Raw genomic sequence first — 20,097 nt, forward strand, 5'->3', positions numbered from 1 at the left:
TAGAATCCTTTTGTGAGTGGAAGAAAAACGAAAACCAGGGTCGGAATTTGGCAGAAAAGCGTTGTTCAGATCTGGCCTGGAACCTGGCGACTTGGCAGAAACAATCAGGCATTGTGGAGCGTGGACGGAGAGGGACCTGTGACAGATGAGAGCGGGAGAGAGAGGGCCCCCTCTTAGAAAAACAGTACACAAAGCACCATTCACAACCCAGGTCCCTTCTGCCACTTGTGGAGCGAGAGAAGGGCTCCAACAAAGGCCTCCTACTCGACCAATTGGGTGTAAAATCTCCAGCCATCCCAGCTGGATAGAACTGAGGAAGTGGGAAATACCAAAGAGAACGAGAGACTTAAAGAGAATAGGAGGAGAGAAAAACACAAGAGGAGAAAAAAAACAGGACTTTCCTTGGAATTATTTGTCTTTTGGACAGTCCCAACAAGAAAATAAGGTGAAAGAGAGAACACTGAAGGTTTTAATGGAAACAGAGAGGCCCTCTCTCTAGCAGAAAATGTTGCAATACAAGTTCAACTTCTGAGAAAGATGACATTATTGCAGGCAAACTCGCGATAGCATCCAACATTCTGTAGTTTTGTGCATCATTTCTATATGTAATTATGAAACTGAACTCTGGAAACAATGTAAAAGCGAAGGTCTAGTAAAACAGGGACATCACTGAAAAAAGTCCAGTGTAGAAAGAAACAAGCACTTTATTTGGAGGTTTAACCAAAGTTAGCACATCCATAATGTTGATAATAATACAACTGAAAACTGAGCAAACTACATCAAGTAGGTCAAAGTTGAACCAGGAAATCCATCAGCGAATTGGTATAGACGTCTACAGCTGATAGTTTGGATGATACTTTTCCTATTCGCCCTAATTGAGCTGCAGGGGTTTGATTAAAACCTGTATGATTGTATTTTACTTTCTTGTTGCCAGATTCAGCAGTTACATTTAGTACAATGCTATCATAATCAAAAATGATGGTGGCCAAAACTACAAAAAAAAAGATCAGTAGTTAAAACCAGAATTACTAATTAAAGTGGCACTCCTTTATTATTGTGTGTTCATAAAGTTAAGGAATTCACAAAATACAGATGAAAAAAAAAATGACCAAAGGCAAAGCACCAAAAGCTGATGAGCCCGACTTTTAGTTTGTAATGTGGGTCAAAACAAACAAAAAAAAAACAAAAAAAACTTGATCCTACAATTGCCATACTTGATTGTGTTAGTCCAGGTCTTTAAAAAACATAATTGCCATAGTGAAGTTATAAAGTAGCCATCAGAAGTAGAGATGTGGTTGCCCCAGGCAACTCCCAGGTGTGAATGAGTAGCAGGGTGTTGCTCAAAAGAAAGTGTGCTCAGTTACTTTTCTTGGATAAATAAATAGGGGAAAAAGAGAAGAGAATTGGCCTCGTATGAGAACACCTCCCCCAGCTTATAAATCTTGGGTCTGTCTGGACTCTCATTAGATCATTGCAGAGTCCTGCAAACAGAGGGCACTGTCATAGGTCAGACATGTGGAATGTGAACACACACATGCTGCCCTGTTTTCTCCTAGAGATTCCCTCGTCCTGGTGCTTTTGCCCAAAATAGAAAAGTTCAATAGCAGCGCCAGTTACCCCCAAATAAGTCCATTTCATCACTACCTTAATAGCAAGAAAAGCAGTTTTGTTTTCTGAAATTCCAACTAATTAACATGGATTGACTGTCAGAGGCAGCTCTGTAGCTGTGCAGCCAGCAGAGCCAACAAGTAGCTGCTCTATTTCAAAGCTGCCGTTGCTTATCACATGCGAATGCAGGTATTCTCTGACCTTTTCACAGCTAAAGTGGGACAATGAAGGGAGGTAAGCACAAGGCGGATGTTGTGCATGACTATCGGGTCCCAACAGTATCTACATCAATCAGCTGTCACAACAAAATCCTTCCATGATTCTTAGGTAAACAGAAGTCATTGTATGACCAGAAGTATGTTACATTGAAGAGATCTATGTAAAACATTAGAAAGTATTTCCAACCACACAGCACTCAGGGAGAATGGGCAGGAGCAGCATTTAGGCAAGGTATGGATTATAACGGAATTAATTTCTGAAGTTAAAGCCATTCTAAAACAGTAAGAATATATGGCAGATTGAAAAACGTTAATATTAGCTTTTGTTTTGTTTTAACCTCAGTGTAAAAACAAAATGTGTTTCTATGAGAAGGGAAAGTTAACACAATTTTGTTTGGGATTTTTGAATTTTTACAAAAGACTGTCTTTAAACTGTCCAGTGTTTGCATCAACAACTTCATCGTTAGTTTGTTTGGAATAAACCAAAGAATTATTGGAACGTGTGTATGAGCACTGACGAGACAGAGATTTTGTCAACTGGTAGATTTTTTTATAAAGTTTATGTTGAGGTAGCCATCCTTTTAATGTGTCTGAGTTTTGCAGACAATGTTCCAAAAATATTTAGGTCTGCTGTGAAGAAGTATTGGATTTAAAAATATTTTGCATTAAGGATAATTATTTACTAAGTACTATAGTAATTTCACTGGATTAGAATAAACATTCTCATTTGTTTTTGTTTTTTTCACTGTGCGGTAGCCCTGAAGAATGGTGGTCATCATACAATTGGTTAAAGGCTGGCCTTTCAAGTAAAGTGTAAATTTATGGTGATGTGGATGTCAGACAGGGTTCAGTCAATGAGTTCAGGACTGTCCCAAATAAAATGTTTGGTAGCTAATGGCATCAGTAATAGTGGTGAGTGGATTCCCCTTTAATGTAAGTGATTAGATAATATTTTGTTTTAAAATAGTTTTCTTGGATTTTTAATTTGCCAAAACATTTTCCCTGCCCCGTGGGGGAATAAGTGGAAAGAGATTCCCTTTGCCCAATGTCCACAGAATATTTCAATATTCCCAACATGGACAAACATTGCAATTTAAGTATTTTGTCCCTCATGAGATAGACACCTGCAGCAAACATGGGGTTTGATGTCTCCATTAGTCCTGCTGATGGAAAATCTCAATGGAAGCCAATGATGGAACACTTAAAAAACGATGAATGCATCGTTTGTACAGTGGGTGTAAACACATCGCTATGCTCTGGGTCTCTGTGTTCAGGCTCTGTACCTCCGTGATGCCAGACTAAAACCGCAGACCCCCAGAAATCCAGAAGTGGCCTTAGTGACCAACACCCTCCCTTGTGCTTGTTATTTTTCCTGGCACACGAACACACCCCTAGCTACCACAAATACAGTACACATATACATTTATCTACTTCATGGCAACGATACAGAGTAAACCATTGAAGAAACTATTGAAGACCAAAGTCAACACTCAGTGGCTCAAAAGGACTATTTGTCTGCTCCGTCCTGTTCACAGTAGTAAGAGGTCCTGGTTGGTGTGAATATTATGTCTAATAATGATGTCTTTTCATAAGCCGTTATATGAACAGACTTAATTGGATGATAATAATAGTGACAATAAAGCAAATATATAGGTATCGTTGTATGTTTGAAACTATCAAGAAATAAACAACTGGACTGTTCCACGCTATTACAAACATTCTGGTATTATTGTAAGATATTACATTAATTTTAGTTCCTGCTGGGGTGTTGTAGATGTTTTAGCTTTTGTGAGTTACTTTGTAATGGAGCTAAAGTGTTGAGCTACCCATGAACTTATATATACTAAAATAATATTGCCTCCGTAACATGCTCTAGGTGCAAAGAACATCACTTTGGATTTATCAGCAGTTAAAATGAAAAAGGTACGGGACATCCAAGGCTTAAAGACAAGGATATACAGTATAACAGCAATATATAGCAATATAACAGAGAATAGCCCTGATGGATTCATGGTGAAGTATAGCTGTGTATCATCAACATAACAATATACAGAAATATAGAACAAGAAATGTCACTATTGGACATTATTTTGCATGTAGACTGAAAATAGTACAATTACAGTAAGAATAGAGTAACGTTGTAGAACCCTGAGGAACCCCACAAATAATCTTTTTGTTGTCAGACAAATTACTGATGACACTTATTAATGGAATTTCTGTGTTAGGTTTAGATAACCATCTCCAAACTCAGAGGACTCAGAGCACTAACAAATGTATCAGGTATTAAAATATTTCACAGTTAAGAGACATCCAAAGTTGGAAAAGAAGCTTTCATTCCAACAACAATGATACAGTATAAAGACCCTTGAAAAGTATATGTCAATTTGTATGTATTCTCTTTTTAGTCATTTAAATCTCTACATCAGTACACACTCTCCTGTCCTTCTCTCTGTCTTCTCTATTTCTCTTCTCTATTTCTCCTCACCTCTTTTCACCTCTGATCTATATCAGCTTAAAGCACCTTAGAGGAGGTAATACGTTGTTTATCAGCAAGAGCTGATGCAGTACCAAAGCCAGCTGTCCGCTCACTTGAAGCCACCAACTTCCTTTGACCTCTTTGGCTACCAACATAGCTCCACTGTGATACACAAATAAGCTTATTACACAAGTTTTAAGCCTTGTTGTACTTTGACCTGTCCATATAGTTGACAGAAGCTGTAAACAAGGGAAAATCCTATTATCTTAAGAATGTAGATGAAATCATGAACACTCTTTTTTTAAAAGAATGACACTAACTGTTTTTGAACGCATCCCTTTATATATATATAAATCACCTGAAGGAATGCAAACATATTTACTACATCAAATAAAATTAAGCGATCAAAGCAGGGTTTCCAAAGGGTTTAATTTCTAAAGTGTCATTGGCAGTAAAACCTATTTCAGGGTGACATCAGCAGTAGAAAATGATCAGAGAAGCCTGTGGCGATATGACAGCTGCCCTCACACATGAGTGATCACATTAGCCCTGAGGCAAGCAGCAGCAAAAAGTGAGCTTCAATAAGTCATTATGGAACTCAAGGGTCTCACTAAAGCTGAGAACAATCACCAGACATCCATGTTTACTGTTTTTCATTGTTAATTGACTGCATTTGTCCAACCAGGATTCACATTTCTAATTTAGTAAATGTTGAGTTAAGATGACACATGGCCCACAGGAACTAAACCTTTCTCAAAGAGGAAAGTGGAGAACAATTTTGTCCCATGTCAATTCTTAGTTTCCGGCAACAATTTAATGAAACAGACAAGGGAAAGCAAATCATCGCAGACAATGAAAATGTTTTTAATAAGAGGACAAATCAAATCTAAAGAACAACAAATGATCAGAAAGTCTTTGGGGACAGAGGTGAGGAGCTATGATCAAAGTAAATACAAAGAAATAGGCAACTGCAAAGGACCAGATAATCTGAATTAATAAATGCACAATTTTTACTTTACTACATTTCAATAAAAGTATTTCCTAAATCTTCTTTTATGTTAAATTACATCATTGTAATGTAAAAACTAAATAATTTAAAATGTTGATGCAAACAGAAGAATTACAATCAAATAAGGAGCTCTAGAGTGTAACATCAACTGCATGAGCGTCCAAACAGGTGGCTTTTAGAGCACCCGGGAGGCGCGAAAGCCTGCTAATCCCAGATTAAGACTGACAACTCGTTTCACTGCATGCCCACGTTGTAATCCCAGTTGCCTCTCTATCCTCTGACAATGAGCTTTGTTCCCTATCTGAGAAAGAGCTTTGAGGATTTCCTCCGCTTTGTTGGTATAAAATGACTGCATTATTCAGAGGAATGCTACTTTCAGTCGGACAATAAACAACATATTTTGATTCAATTATTGACCGTACTGAATGCGTAATGTGTACAGATGGTTCTAACAAGTCAACTGTGCTCAGAACACAGTATTTAATTTCCTATCATCTTGGCAGTGTGTAACTCTGCCTCGGACAGACAGAGTGGAGATGGTACATTTTTAACATATTAGGGGTTTGTGTCTCTTACCCAGATGGTTTTACAGCAAGTGCAACAGTACAAAATGCGTAAAATTTTTATGGTCAGCCAGCGATATGAAATAATTTTTGTATTTAACACTAAACTTACAAGAATCTGAGAAAAAAAATTCATCCCCTTATACATTTTGTATCTTCTCCTTCAGTTTGCAGCTTGGAGTGTTCTATAAATCATATGTGTTTGCGTAGTCTAACCTTTAAATTGAAGGTACCATGAGCTATTTTTTTCGCATTTAGCTTGAGAAGCAGTTAGCTCTCGAAGCAGATAACTGCAGCTTTTTGAACGCTTAAAAGTCTTTAGGCCTGGTTGTCCTTCTATTTACACTTATTCTACAAAAAATAAAAAAATAAAGTCCATTCTCCAATGAATAGATAAAAATAGTTTACAGTTTTTCTTTTTTTTTATTTGTTTACTCTCAAACTACTTGTCATCCATTCTTCACAAGAATGACAAGTCAAAAAATATGTAAAAATGAATATAAGATTATTTATCTACAAAACAACTTCACGGTGTTGTGATTGTGTGACCAAGGTTGATTTAAATGTAGAGGAGATTGGAGGGAGGTAATGCTGAACCAGCAGTTGAGCACCATGAAAACTTCTCCTCTCCAGGCCAGGAGCAGTTGTCTTGTTTGGCGGTTGGAGGCATGTCTGTGTCCCCCGGCATGTCAAGCTGTCACAATCCAGACTAATCCTTTCTGCAGTGTGTCCCCTGGTCTGGCTGAAGCCATATGGTATAGAGTGCACGTGAGTGTGTTTAGCTATATGTGTGTATTGTGGGAACTGAGCTGAGTGATTTAAAGCAGTTACATGAGAGTCGATAAGATATATTTGAGACCACAGACGAGCATCCTGTGTTCAATAAACACATGCAGAGCGGAGACAGATGAAATGCTGGAGAGACAGTTCTGTGGCCGGTTCATACTAGCTGAGAAAAAACAGGCAGGCAAAGTGAATAAGTCATGCCCCATGTTGCTCTGGGATACTAACATAAGGTGGAGTATGTAAAAACAAATGTACACGCCAGTCATAGACTTGAGTGTAGAGAGGTGTGAGTGTGTGCTGAAAGGTCAGAGCCTCTCTACACCATACAAGGTATCTATTGTCCTTTACCAGTCTCCAGAGAATATACATTGTTCATGGCGCACAAGGCCTCACTTCAAACTATGAGGGTGTTAATCTAACCAATCACAGCAGCTGATATTCACGGACTTAAGTCCATCCAGGACATGGTCCAACCTTACATCCCAGCCCGCTCCTTCCACTCTGCTTCTACCAATCGGCTTGTTGCTCCCTCGCTGCGAGCTAAACACTCTACAAAATCAAGATTGTTTGCTGTCCTGGCTCCTAAATGGTGGAATGAGCTCCCCACCGACATCAGGACAGCGTAAACTCTGTACATATTCCGCCGCAAACTAAAAACACACCTCTTCAGACTTTACCTTGAACATCTTGCTAAGATGGCGCTGCGCTAGCAGCAGCCTGTTACAGCAGCTCCCCCCGAGTGTGTTTTGTTTTAAGTATTTTTAAGCCTTTCTCCTCTCTTCGGAGTTGTTGTTTTCTTTTCTTCCCGTGTGTTAAGTGAACGGTCAGACAATGGACCGTAATTTTTCCACTTTTCTGGTTGGGGGCATTGTTATTGTTTACTCGCGTGATCAGCTGATTGCGCTGAGTAGGCCTCTACTGCTGCTGCCCGGAGCGAGGTCTGAAATCCCGGACGAACTTCGGAGAAGACGTCGGGGTTGCAGAGCTGGAGCTAAGCTGAAAGCGAAGAGGAGGAAATATAAACCAGCGGTACCGGCGATTTTAATGGGGAACGTGAGGTCGTTGGCCAACAAGACGGACGAGCTCGGCGCGCTGGTAAAGACCCAGAGGGAATACCAGGAGTGCAGAATCATGTGTTTCACCGAGACATGGCTGCACTCACATTTCCCGGACCACAGCGCGGCCGTACCCGGCTTCAGGACTATTCGGGCGGACAGAGATGTTGTACAGAGCGGCAAGAAGAAAGGTGGAGGGATTGCAGTCTATGTGAACGAGAGGTGGTGCAATCCCGACCACGTGTGTGTGAAGGAACGTTTCTGTAGCCCGGACATTGAACTTCTAGCAGTGGGGATGCGCCCGTATTATTTGCCGAGGGAGTTCTCGTCCACCATTGTTATCGCTGTGTACGTTCCTCCATCAGCTGACGCAGAGGCAGCAGTGGACACCATCCACTCCACTGTGGCTAAACTGCAGACTAAGCATCCCGGTGCATTTTTGGCAGTTACTGGAGACTTTAACCACACCAGTCTGGATAAAGTACTGCCAAGGGACGAGCTCAGGAGAGTGCAGCGCCACCTGAAGGAGAAGATGAGTGAGTGCAAGGCTCCTACAGGAGGAAGCTGGAGGCAAAACTCCAGCAGAACAACGTGAGGGAGGTGTGGACCGGTATGAAGGAGATTACTGGGTTCAAGGGGAGAGAGAGACAACCAGGAGGCTACCTGGAGAGGTCCAATGAACTAAACTGTTTCTTCAACAGGTTTAGTTCACCACCCTCATCTGTCTCCTTCACACCTTACACCTTCCAAACACCTCTGCTGCCTCCCCCCTCCCCCCTTCTGCCCCCCCTGGTGAGCTGCATCGACACCTTGACCCCCCCACCCCCCCCCCACCCCACCCCCCTCTCTGTGACGACTGGCCAGGTTAGGAGACAGCTGGAGAGACTCCACCAGTGCAAGGCTGCAGGGCCTGACGGCATCGGCCCCGTGGTCCTGAAGACCTGCGCCGTCCAGCTGGCTGAGGTCCTGCAACACCTCTTCAACCTGAGCCTGAAGCAGGAGGAAGTCCCGGTGCTGTGGAAGACGTCCTGCCTGGTTCCAGTCCCCAAGAAGACGACTCCATCCGGCCTCAACGACTACCGACCGGTTGCCCTCATATCTCATGTGATGAAGGTGCTGGAGAGGCTGGTCTTGGCCCACCTCGGGCCGCTGGTGAAATCTTCTCTGGACCCGCTGCAATTTGCGTACCAGCCTCATGTGGGAGTGGACGACGCCATCATCTACCTGCTGCAACGAGCTCAGTCTCACCTGGACGGAACCGGTGACTCTGTGAGAATCACTTTCTTTGATTTCTCCAGTGCATTTAACACCATCCAACCACTGCTGCTGAGTGAGAAGCTGCGGGTGGACATGTCCACCGTCTCCTGGATCACTGACTACCTGACAGGCAGACCACAGTTTGTCCGTCTGGGCAGTGTGCTGTCTGATGCGGTGGTCAGTGGTATTGGAGCTCCTCAGGGAACTGTTCTGTCTCCCTTCTTGTTCACCTTATACACCACTGACTTCCAGTACAACTCAGTCAAGACATCTGCAGAAGTTCTCTGATGACTCTGCAGTGGTAGGGTGTATAAGGGATGGACGGGAGGATGAGTACAGGGCAGTCGTGGAGGACTTTGTGGAGTGGGCGGGAAGAAATCACCTGCTCCTGAACGTGGCCAAGACCAGAGAGATGGTGGTCGACTTTAGGAGGAAGACGACGGCTCCACAACCGCTGAGAGTTCTGGGAGAGGAGGTGGACATGGTTGAGGAGTACAAGTACCTGGGTGTCTCCATGACAACAGACTGAACTGGAAGACCAACATCAACGCTGTCTACAAGAAGGGGATGAGTCGACTCTTTTTCTTGAGGAAACTTCGATCCTTCAATGTGTGCAGCGAGATGTTGGAGATGTTCTACCAGTCTGTTGTGGCCAGTGCATTGTACTTCTCTGTGGTCTGCTGGGGGAGCAGCATTGAAGCCGGTGACACCAACAGACTTAACAAACTGGTTAAGAAGGTCGGCTCCATCATCGGCTACAAACTGGACAGTCTGGAAAAGGTGGTGGAGAGGAGGACGCTGAACAAATTATTATCCATATTGGATAATCCTGACCACCCTCTCCACCACCTGCTGCAGGGACAGCGGAGCACTTTCTCCAAAAGACTCCTTCAGCTCCGCTGTCACAAGGACAGATACAGGAGATCATTCCTGCCGACCGCAATAAGACTGTACAATAACTCACCTCTGGCAAAATCCATCACACAACAATAACACTGTTGTCTGTGTTTCTTGGTTGTTTGTATATAATATATATAGATATATACTGTACTGTATATACTGTGCATTTTATATTTTATATTTTTTACTGCTATTTTACTGCTATTTTATTGCTTTTCTATTATTCTATTATTATCTTATTGCTTCCTGTATGCTGCTGTAGCGAAAAAATTTCCCCTCGGGGATTAATAAAGTAACTACCTAACCTAACCTAACCTAACAGCAGAACTTTAGTAGCACTTAAAATGACACTTACTGATAGAACTTTGTAGTTTGGCTTTCTTGAAGAAATTGTATTTTCTTGATTCCTGTTGTTCTGGGTTTTGTACCCTCATGGTTGAAATGCACTTATTGTAAGTCGCTTTGGATAAAAGTGTCAGCTAAATGAAATGTAATGTAATGTAATGAATCAAAACAAATATTTGAGACTCAGGTGGGGTTGTTCAGTTGTGGAAAGTCTGACATTTGTGTATCAACCAATAGATGGCAGTGATTCTTCTGTGCAGCTTTTAATGAAAGCTTTCACATTTGTTTTTGAGAAGTGCCAATGCTATAGAGTACCCAGGCACAGAAGGAATGTAATGCATGCTTTCAATTAGTTTGTTATGCATAATAAAAGACATGTATAGTGTAAAAATAATACCATAAACAGAAACAGAAACTGAAGCATTAACGACAAAAATATCCAAAGCAAAATACCACAGGAAAAAAGATTTTAAAGGACCTCAAATGGGTAGATTATGACTTAATGTGAATGTTTAAATATCCATCTGCCTCTCAATATATTTTGGATGGACTGCGAGTGTATGGTTGCTCGTCCAGCTGCTTGATTTTTATCGCATTATGGATCATATCTGGACAAAGCTCTCATGAGACTCACGCAAGAATTTCACAGTCGCTGGAAGGGAACAGCATTTTTAATAAAGCAGCGTTTCTCTTTTTTGCCTGATGCCACTGGACGAGGCCACTCTCTCTCTCTCTTTCTCTCTCTCTCTCTCTCTCTCTCTCTCTCTCTCTCTCTCTCTCTCTCTCTATCTCACTCTCTGTTTCTCTGTCAGCCCTCTCACTCTCCATTGCAGCACTAGGCTTGCAGACTGTAAATCACAATTAGGGGGTTCATTAGATATGACTGATTTATTAAGACCAAGGGCTTGTCTCTGGGCCTTTCAGCCATATATTAGCTGACTACAAAATCTCATACATAGTTATGAGACATGCTGTTTACTGTATGGCAAATAGGGTCATATGCCAATAGACATTAATTATTGAGTAAGACTCCATAGGTTTAATTAATAGCATCTAGATGATAAATCATTTGCATTTGTGTAGGTTTTTCCGCAGCAGTGCCTGTATGCAGCCCGTTTTGATGGCTTATCTAAACACATATCTTTTAATAACGACAAATTGGCAACAGCATCAAAAACCTGTCTCTATTATCAGCAAGTGATCCAGTATTTGAAAGGGAGCCAGGCATTTTAGAGCCTCATCCAAAGGCTTTAACAAACATACTTCAGAGCTGCTTGCCCTCTTGAACACAAGCACATAAATTTGGCCTGCGTTCACATCACAGTTGCTCCAGTCTGGAGTATCCCTGGCCTACATAATACAGCATTGTTTTCCCTGTAAATCAAAGATCAATTATCTCACTGCATATCAGCTTATGTTAACAACCAGCTGTAAACTCAGATCCTGATAAAGTGGAGGACAGATGCTTACAAATTTACAAAATTCACATTTTGTGACTTGCTATGGCTGTTCAGACAGCACTGAATGACTTCAATAAAGTACACTGCCATCAGAAATGCACTGCAAAAACATCCTGAAACTGCAATCAACAGCTTTTGATTTCCAAAACAGCCTTTCACGAACTGGGCCTGCATCCAAAATCCTTTGTTCCTTTTCTCTTTTTTTTCACCTCTTTACAGGTTCCTGCCCAACATACCAAGCTGTCTGCTCATCCCTTGGCACCTTATGGGCCAGATCATTGAACATCAAGGGAACTATAGAAATAGTTCTGGATTGGCAGCAGCTTGAACAGGTGAGCTTCGACTTGTTCTGACCAATTTAAGGAGAAATCCTATTGTTACGAATAGAGGAGGGTTTACAGACACAGAATAAATGGGAAGAGATAGAGAGAGAAGGAGAGCCTTGACTGAGTCAAACCCTTCCTGTTCTTAATCTAAACACTCATCCATTCATTATCTACACACTCATCCATTAGACGAAGACTAATGACATATATTTGCCTGTAAAATGAAATAAAGATAAACATCAGCTACAATTCTCTCTCAGGTGTGTGTGTGTGTGTGTGTGTGTGTGTGTGTGTGTGTGTGTGTGTGTGTGTGTGCGTGCGTGCGTGCGTGCGTGCGTGTGTGTGTGTGTGCTGAAGTATGTTGCCTTCTCATCAACAATTTATGCTATGATTTCATGGCCTTTTGTTTCTATGACTTTCTTGACAGAGAAGCTACAGAAAAGTGACTAGGAGGCATAAATAAATAAACTACAACTTATTAGATTCATTCTTCATTCTGGGAGTTATTTCATGAGCCATTGATTAATCGTCTGATCACAAATTGTCATCAAATTGGAACTAGCAAATTTGGGAAACGTTTCCTTTAAAAAGTGGTTTAAAACATGACTGTCCCTCAACTAATCAGTTCAGCTCTGATTCTCATTCACACTGATTTGTTGTAACTGGCTTCTTATAGACAAAAAAATGCATTCAGGAGTTAACTTTAATAAAGTATTCAAGTACAATCATGTCATCTTACACACACCGTACACTTTCTTCGAGTCTGACTCCTGGTACTTGACTAATTGGGAGTGACACAGAACAAAGGAGAAGCTTATGGGATTGAGCGTGTGACACACAGCCACAGGTCAGGGGGGAGGTTTAGTCTAACTGTGATTATGGACAGGCTGGTGTCACCGGAGGACGCAGCCAGAGCTGACACCTCTACACCTTAGTGAGCCACTTGTTCCCAGTGGGTCAGGTCTGCTAAGTGCATGATGTTTGTGTAACGGAGTACAAGTCTAAGACATCAACATGCCTCGAAGCACAGCAGGAGGGCTTCAGTGTGGAAGTGGCATGAAGTCCAGTCAGAAAAGGCTCATGTTTGAAATCCTCGTTTAAGATTAAAATCTAATCAAAACCAGACATGTTATTTTATTTTGAAAGAACAGACTGTTGCCTTGCTGCTTTGTGACTTATTCTTAATTAAAAACATTTTGTTAACGATGCCTTGAACTTAAATTCTCATTTGTAAGCCGATTCTGAAAAGTTTGCATGCCTAAAGTAGATGCAAGCCATTGTATAAATTACTGCTCAGCTCACTTCTTGTTATCTTGCAAGCTTTGAGAAACATTGTGTCATTAGTTGCAGCTGTCCGGCCTCTTTATCAGCGTGGCCTCTAATTGCTCGACGGCATGGTTGATTCTGAAGCTAACCAGGAGCGATGTCATCCCTCCTCTCTTGCTACAAAGGGGCTCATTGGATTAGGTTCGAGCAGGCTTTGTTAAAAGATGGTGCAAATCTAATCAAGGAAGAGACCTCAATTATGCTAGCATGTACTTAAATGATCGGATCACTAAAAATGGAGGTTGGCCAGTGAAGGAATGCAATCAGCAGCCATCAAGGCCAGTTAATTTTAGCTGATGGCAGCTTTAAAATGAGGTGCAGGATTTTTACTGTAATGAGAATACTATAATTATGAGGATGTAATGTTGTTGGGGTTTGTTAGTGAGCTGCATTGAGGGTCGGTTAAATAGTGTTCACAAATGAGAAGCTGACACAAGTCTGGTGTTATATGCAAACAGGTGTTATATGCAGGGGGAATATTGTTGCAGAGTTGGTGCTTTGCATCCTAACTAGTTAGTTAGTTATGGAGTTCCACAGTTAGTTATGGAGTTCCACAAGGCTGTGTTAGGCCCAATACTTTTTACTTTGTACATGCTTCCATTAGGAGATGTCATCAGGAAGCACTGCATAAACTTCCATTGTTATGCAGATGACACTCAGCTATATCTTTGTATAAAACCAGATGAAACAAATCAGTTAGTAAAACTTGAAGCCTGTCTAAAGGCCTAGATGACCAAAAACCTCCTGCTTCTAAATTCAGACAAAACGGAAGTTATTGTACTTGGTCCTAAACACCTCAGAAACTCTTTCTGTAATCACTTAGTTGCTCTAGATGACGTTGTCTTGGCCTCCAGCAAAACTGTAAGGAACCTTGGAGTCATCTTTGATGAGGATTTGTCCTTTAGCCACCATATAAAGCAAATCTCCAGAACTGCCTTCTTTCATCAAAGTAATATTAATACAATCAGGAAAATCCTCGATCCTCCATCGAGGGGCAGAAACCCTCTCTGGCTTTAAGATTAGACTGACCTCGTTACACACTGAGCTTCTTTTCTTTCCTCCTACTCTTTAACTGACTCATACCTCACCATCTTTTTCTCTCCCATAGTTTTTGCTTATTATCTGTTGTCTCTCCATTCAGTTCCCTCGCTCGCATAGTTTCTCTTCTTTCTTTTGCAGATGTCCCACCATGGAGCTGCATGTCTCTGCCCTGCGCTTGTCGTCTCCACCAACAGTTCTTCTCTTCTATCTCTATGCTGTCCTTTTCTCTCTATGCTCTCCTCTCACCCCAACCGGTCAAGGCAGATGGCCACCCACCCTTGAGCCTGGTTCTGTCAGAGGTTTCTTCCTGTTAAGAGGAAGTTTTTCTTCCCTCTGTTGGAGGTTTTTCTCCCTTAAAGAGGAGTTTTTTCCCTCCTAGCTTATGTGGGAATTGTTGAATTGTTGGGTTTATCTGTATAATATTGTAATGTCTTGCTGTAAGGACTTTAATGTGTTAAGTGCTATGAAATAACCTGTGTTGTGATTTGGCGCAATATAAATAAAATTGAATTGAATTGAATTGAACTCTCGTCCTCTCGCCGACACATTCGGCACTCCATTCAAACACAGGCTACTTAAAACCCCACTGTTTTTAATGAAGTGTTGAAGGAAGCCAAAGAGCTGAAAAAAAGACCGCCTTCCAGCTACAACATGTTAAAGAATGTAAAAAGGTGAGGAAGCATATTGTTTGGAAAGAATAATATGCTGGATCACCGTGATCTAAGGACCAGGTGGCGTCCCCTGTAGCCCAGAGCACAACAGCTGAGATTGACCCCAGCCTTTAACCTGCAGGACCCATGACAGTTAAAACAGGAAGCAATTATCCTGAATGTCAGCGAGTGTGGTGGCATTCCTCAACACGAGGCGTGAGGTCCAAGCAGATAAGAGTTGTCACCAAAGAAATGAGGACAAAAAGATCAAGAGCACACATTACACTCCTACAGGAGCAGACTTTTGAAACACATTCGCAGGACACACACAAGCTGGGTTTCTGTCCAACATTTTTACTGCCAGTTGTGAAAGCTGAATGGACTCTTTCACATAAAATCACATAAAACCTTTTATGTGTTTTTTTTGTTTTGTTTTTTTAAATCTATGAAGAACTTCTAAAATAACAACTGAAACACTGTGTCTGAATAATGAAAGACTTTCATTATTTTGGGACAGTTGAAGACAAAATTTGTACTTTAAATAATGTTAAATATTGATGCAAAATGTTGCTGTGTACACGATAAGATTTTGTAACTTCTTGAAACAATTCTAATTATTTCTGCAATTGTGAAGTCTAGCTTTTAGAAAGATGTATAAGCAAAAAGAAGTGCATCAAAATTATAGCTTTTCAAGTTGGGGTCATTTGTTTTGTTTTTGGATTTACTGTCTTGTTTTATGGATGGAACAAAACAAAAAAGGAAAACTTTTTATTGTTATTCATCAAAATAGGTTGCAGAAAAGAACTAAATAAAATGACTAATTACTAACAGAGTCCCGTGTCCGTGTAATACAGAACTCAAGAAGCACATTTACTCGCACGTCACTTCAACATTTTCCCATTTCTCCTCCAGTTTGAGTTTTGCCAATCCCTCGTGTACTACAGCTCCTAACACCGCCAACTCTTTCTCTTGGCCTGGGGTGTGTGTATCATGTGCTTTCTCCAAAGCAACGGGGACCCAACCCACAGTTATGTAGCGGAGCTGATCAGCAGCCACCAGTTGATCACTGGTCACATTGGCCCACTCTAAGGAGGTGTGAATGTGTGTGATGGCCTCCATGTGGAGCAGGGTGTTGCTGGGAGAAAGCATGAATCCATGGACAAATCAAAAGTTAAAAATGAGATCCATCCTGATGCTGCTCTCCTGCTACACCTCCCGTCTTTCTCACTCTGCCTGCTCATTTAGCTCGTGCATTACCTCATCAGAGGAGGATCTGCCTAAAGCCGCAGCGGTCACACAACAGACAAAAGCGCTCATCTCCAGGAAGCCGCTGCCGCTGCCTGCGGTTTTGGAGAGAGGAGAAAAGAGGGGAAAAAGTGACTCAGCCCCACGGCTGCTTTCTTCTCTCTGCCGACTTAGGGATAAACGGAGGGATAAAGCACAGGGGGAGATAATATTTAGAGCAGGCCCCATTTCAAGGGCAATAGAAGAGAGAAAGTGGGGTATGAGCTTGGGTGGTTTGGGAAGTAGCCACAAGGGTCGGTCTATACTGTTACTGGCAATGGGCCTCGCACCATGGACTTATGTGTAAGTGGGGAGGAACTGCTGCTGGCTTGGCCCTGCCTTAAAGCCTCGGCCGCTGCAACTCCACGAGCCTCTTCAAAGCAAACCAGATGGGCCTCAGACGGGATGTTGATGAGGCATGAGTGTGCAAAACAAAAACATGCATGCAAGCACAAACACAAATAAATCGATACAGACACAGCCTGAAAAAAAACTAAATACATAACACAGGAACATATGTACTTGTCCTGATGTGCTGGTGAGCTGGCACGCATGGATGAATGCGCCAACTTGAAGCATGGCCTGTGCAGATTGCTAGTGTTCGCCTCTTTTTTCCTATTGCTAAATAACTTCCTCTCAGCAGACTTCCAAGGCATTCTGTCCTCTGTAGACCTAAGTGGACATTTCATATGTGTGGACAAATCAGATCAATTAACTAAATGTCTGAGATCAGGAGGACATAATAGCTCACTGTTAACAGAAGGTTAAGTACTGAGAAACGACACACAATTTTGTTAGACGCTGCCTATTAACTGTAAAACAGTGAAGTTCACATACAAAGCTGCAGTAAAAAGGAACGGAGTAGAGAAGGACATTGTTTTGGGGGAAGCCAAACAGGTAACCTCAGTGGGCTCATTAGCTCATTAGCTCATTTGCTTACCACAAATCATCCCAACGGCTGCTTGCTGTCTGGTCACTTTTCTAACTCTTTGCAAATGACTGCTATTACAGCAGCCATGTGTAACAGCATAGCTCCACAAATAGGGCTGTCATGTTGTATAAGGTGGCTGCATTGGCTCCCAAAAATATTTTTCATTGCTCATTGCAGCTGTATTTATGGTTTCCAGGTTCAGCATGAATGTACACATCTGAGATGAGAACATCAAAAAGCATGCCATGCATATATTCTGTAAATGTATGACTAAATAAATGATGATCTTATTTTCCTAATCCAGGACTAAACAGATTTTGGATGCACAAATTATTAGAATTACCACCTACCGGTTGTATACCTCCACCAAACTGTCAAGTTGCAGTTTACATCCATGTTTGTCAAGACTCATGTAATATATGTGGCAAAGACTTTGAAGGGGATTTTAATAAAAATGTATTAAGTGCATTTTTAGGGATATATCAAAGGAACTGATTTGACTTTGTTAATCTTTGTTTTGTTACTCTTGTTCTACTGTATGTAGTGTACTGTAGTGTGTAAATCCATTGAGAAACAAAAACCAGAGTCGCGTACTTGGCCAATAAAGCCGATAGAACGTAAAGTTGTAGCTGTGACAGAAAACAATGCTTGTTGCTACCAAAAAAAACTGCAAATTCTAAAACATAGCTGCTTCACACACATCTGACACAGGAGATCTATACAATCAGCATAGTTTCAAGGTGGACACCCAGGATTAGTGTCACCAATTCAGTGACTGACCAGATGTGAAATATGGTCACAATCTCCCCTTCTGTTCCTCAGTAAACGTATTAAATAAAGGCCATAAAAGTGGACAACTGACCTTTGACGTTTTGGATATTAAATGTCATCACTTCATCATGGAATAGGACAGACCTACAGACAGTCAACCCGAAAAAATAATTCCTAAATTTGAATCTCGTTCTCCACACTCCGAGGGTACTGAAATTTTGTAAACTGTCCGATGTTGTTAAAGACGCACTCCTGCTCTTCCAATTAAAGCGATTAGATGTTTACACTAAATTCAGACCTTGATTTTGCAGATCCTTTGGTGCACAGCATGCTCTTCCTTCCAAACTGCTTTGAAACAAAGATACCATAAATTGTTGCTGTCACAACAGGATTGGTACTCTATAAAGACTGTAATTTTGTTAGGAGGGTACACTTGTCATCTTACCGCTACGTTATTAGATTTGAAGAGAAATTGCTTGTTAAAAGACACAATAATGTCATTTAAAATTTCCAGATGAAGTGATGAAATTTGGAGTTTGGTGGAATTAAAAATGGTCCGGTTTTCCCCAAACTTGACACAATTCTGTTCCTAAGATGCAGGGCAGTTTGTCGATAAATTATATTAATTTAATTTCTTTAAATCGATCATCAAACAGCAACATTAATGCATTGTTGCATCGGATAAGTCTTTCCCGACCTTTTTGTCATAAGACTCCATAAAACAAAGTTTTATATAATTATAGCAACATTTTGTCAGTGGTCTCATTATCACAGATCAGCTCAGCCATGAGAGATTATTCCTTATCTAATTACTACAGGTACTTTTCTGAGCACTAAAAGGTAAAAAAAAAAAAAAAAAAAAAAAAAAAATACTGAGTAATTCACAAGAAAAAAACATGTTAAGGAATTCTGAAAAAAATTAAATATTCCTGTCTATATATTTATTTATTCAGTCATTTATATTCTTTTATATTCTGCTTACCCATCCCATTCATCATCAGCATTGAATTATCTTGTGACCTCTTAATGTAGTCCTGACGACACAGCTCTCGATTGTGATACGTGACAATTTCCACGAGACATAAATCAAGTCTTTAAAACTGAGCTCTTCAACCAACCAGCGAGACACAGACTATCACTCGCAACAAAGCACTGAAGCGTTAATGTCCACTCTCTGGCAGGGAGATGCCAGTGAGAATCAAACAGGCCACTTGTTGACCTAGCAGTGACACGGCTCAAGGGCCACTAGAGAGGGCCTTATTAAGTATTCTTAAATAGGGGGATTAGCCAGATGGTCAGATCACTCTTTTCTCCATCCTCTCCCATCTGTACATTTCATATGTCTCCTGCCTCTGCTGAAACCATGGAGATCGGCTGCTGCGACCTCACCAGCTTAATTTAGGCTTGTGTTACCTACAGCACTATTTGACTTCAGATATAATCTTTATTGCTCACAGAGAGAAAGTCCATTAAAAGGCATACTGTAGGGTCCCAGCGCTGAAAGGTTCCTGGAGTGATGCCTGTGAGAGCCTTTAAAAGACCCCTTTCTTCACCCAAGTGAAAGCAGCTATTGAGGGAGCACAAGGCAGAACACTACCCGGAGTGGAGGTCTGCATTTGCTGCGAAACAAATCAAAAGTGTTCTGTATGTGCCGATGGAGGGGCGAGAGGTTGTGGACTGCACAGAGTCAGATACAGTTTTATTAACATGGACTAACACGCACACACACATATACACTTAGCGCTCTACTCAGCGATCACAACCGCTGGTGCAAAACGTGCCGTGTTCAAACACCAGCAAGAGTTGCTCTGTTCTGCTCTACCGAAACAATAATGTGCTCTCTGTGAAAGCTTATTATCTGCCTTTTCATGGGAGCAATCATCCAAAGTTCCAAACAGTGGCACAAAAGCACGAAGAAGCTGGCAGTGTTACAGTACAAGGGAATACTTGTTGTCATTAGTATCCATCGAAGAGGGAAACTTACTGAAATAAGAGACTTCAGCTCCAACACCCTCTTCTCACTTGTGGATGACTTTAATATTCATGAACGTCACCTGGAAAAACAAGAAAAAAAATTGTATTACTTTGATT

At 41.3% G+C, this 20,097-nt stretch overlaps 1 protein-coding gene across 2 annotated transcripts in view; it reads right to left on the reverse strand.

Moving 5' to 3' along the window:
- The window catches only part of LOC138206200 (transcription factor SOX-6-like), a 115,871-nt gene that overhangs the window by 77,930 nt on the left and 17,844 nt on the right, over positions 1–20,097 (reverse strand). For both annotated transcript variants that reach the window (XM_069162758.1, XM_069162757.1), the window contains exon 2: positions 19,991–20,060. The gene's annotated coding sequence lies outside the window, so the exon portion shown is untranslated. The remainder of the gene's footprint in view (positions 1–19,990; positions 20,061–20,097) is intronic.

The sequence above is a fragment of the Embiotoca jacksoni genome, unplaced genomic scaffold (assembly GCF_022577435.1).
Source record: "Embiotoca jacksoni isolate LCO1_2020_lvr unplaced genomic scaffold, fEmbJac1.0.p SCAF_3, whole genome shotgun sequence".
Classification (NCBI taxonomy): Eukaryota; Metazoa; Chordata; class Actinopteri; family Embiotocidae; genus Embiotoca; species Embiotoca jacksoni.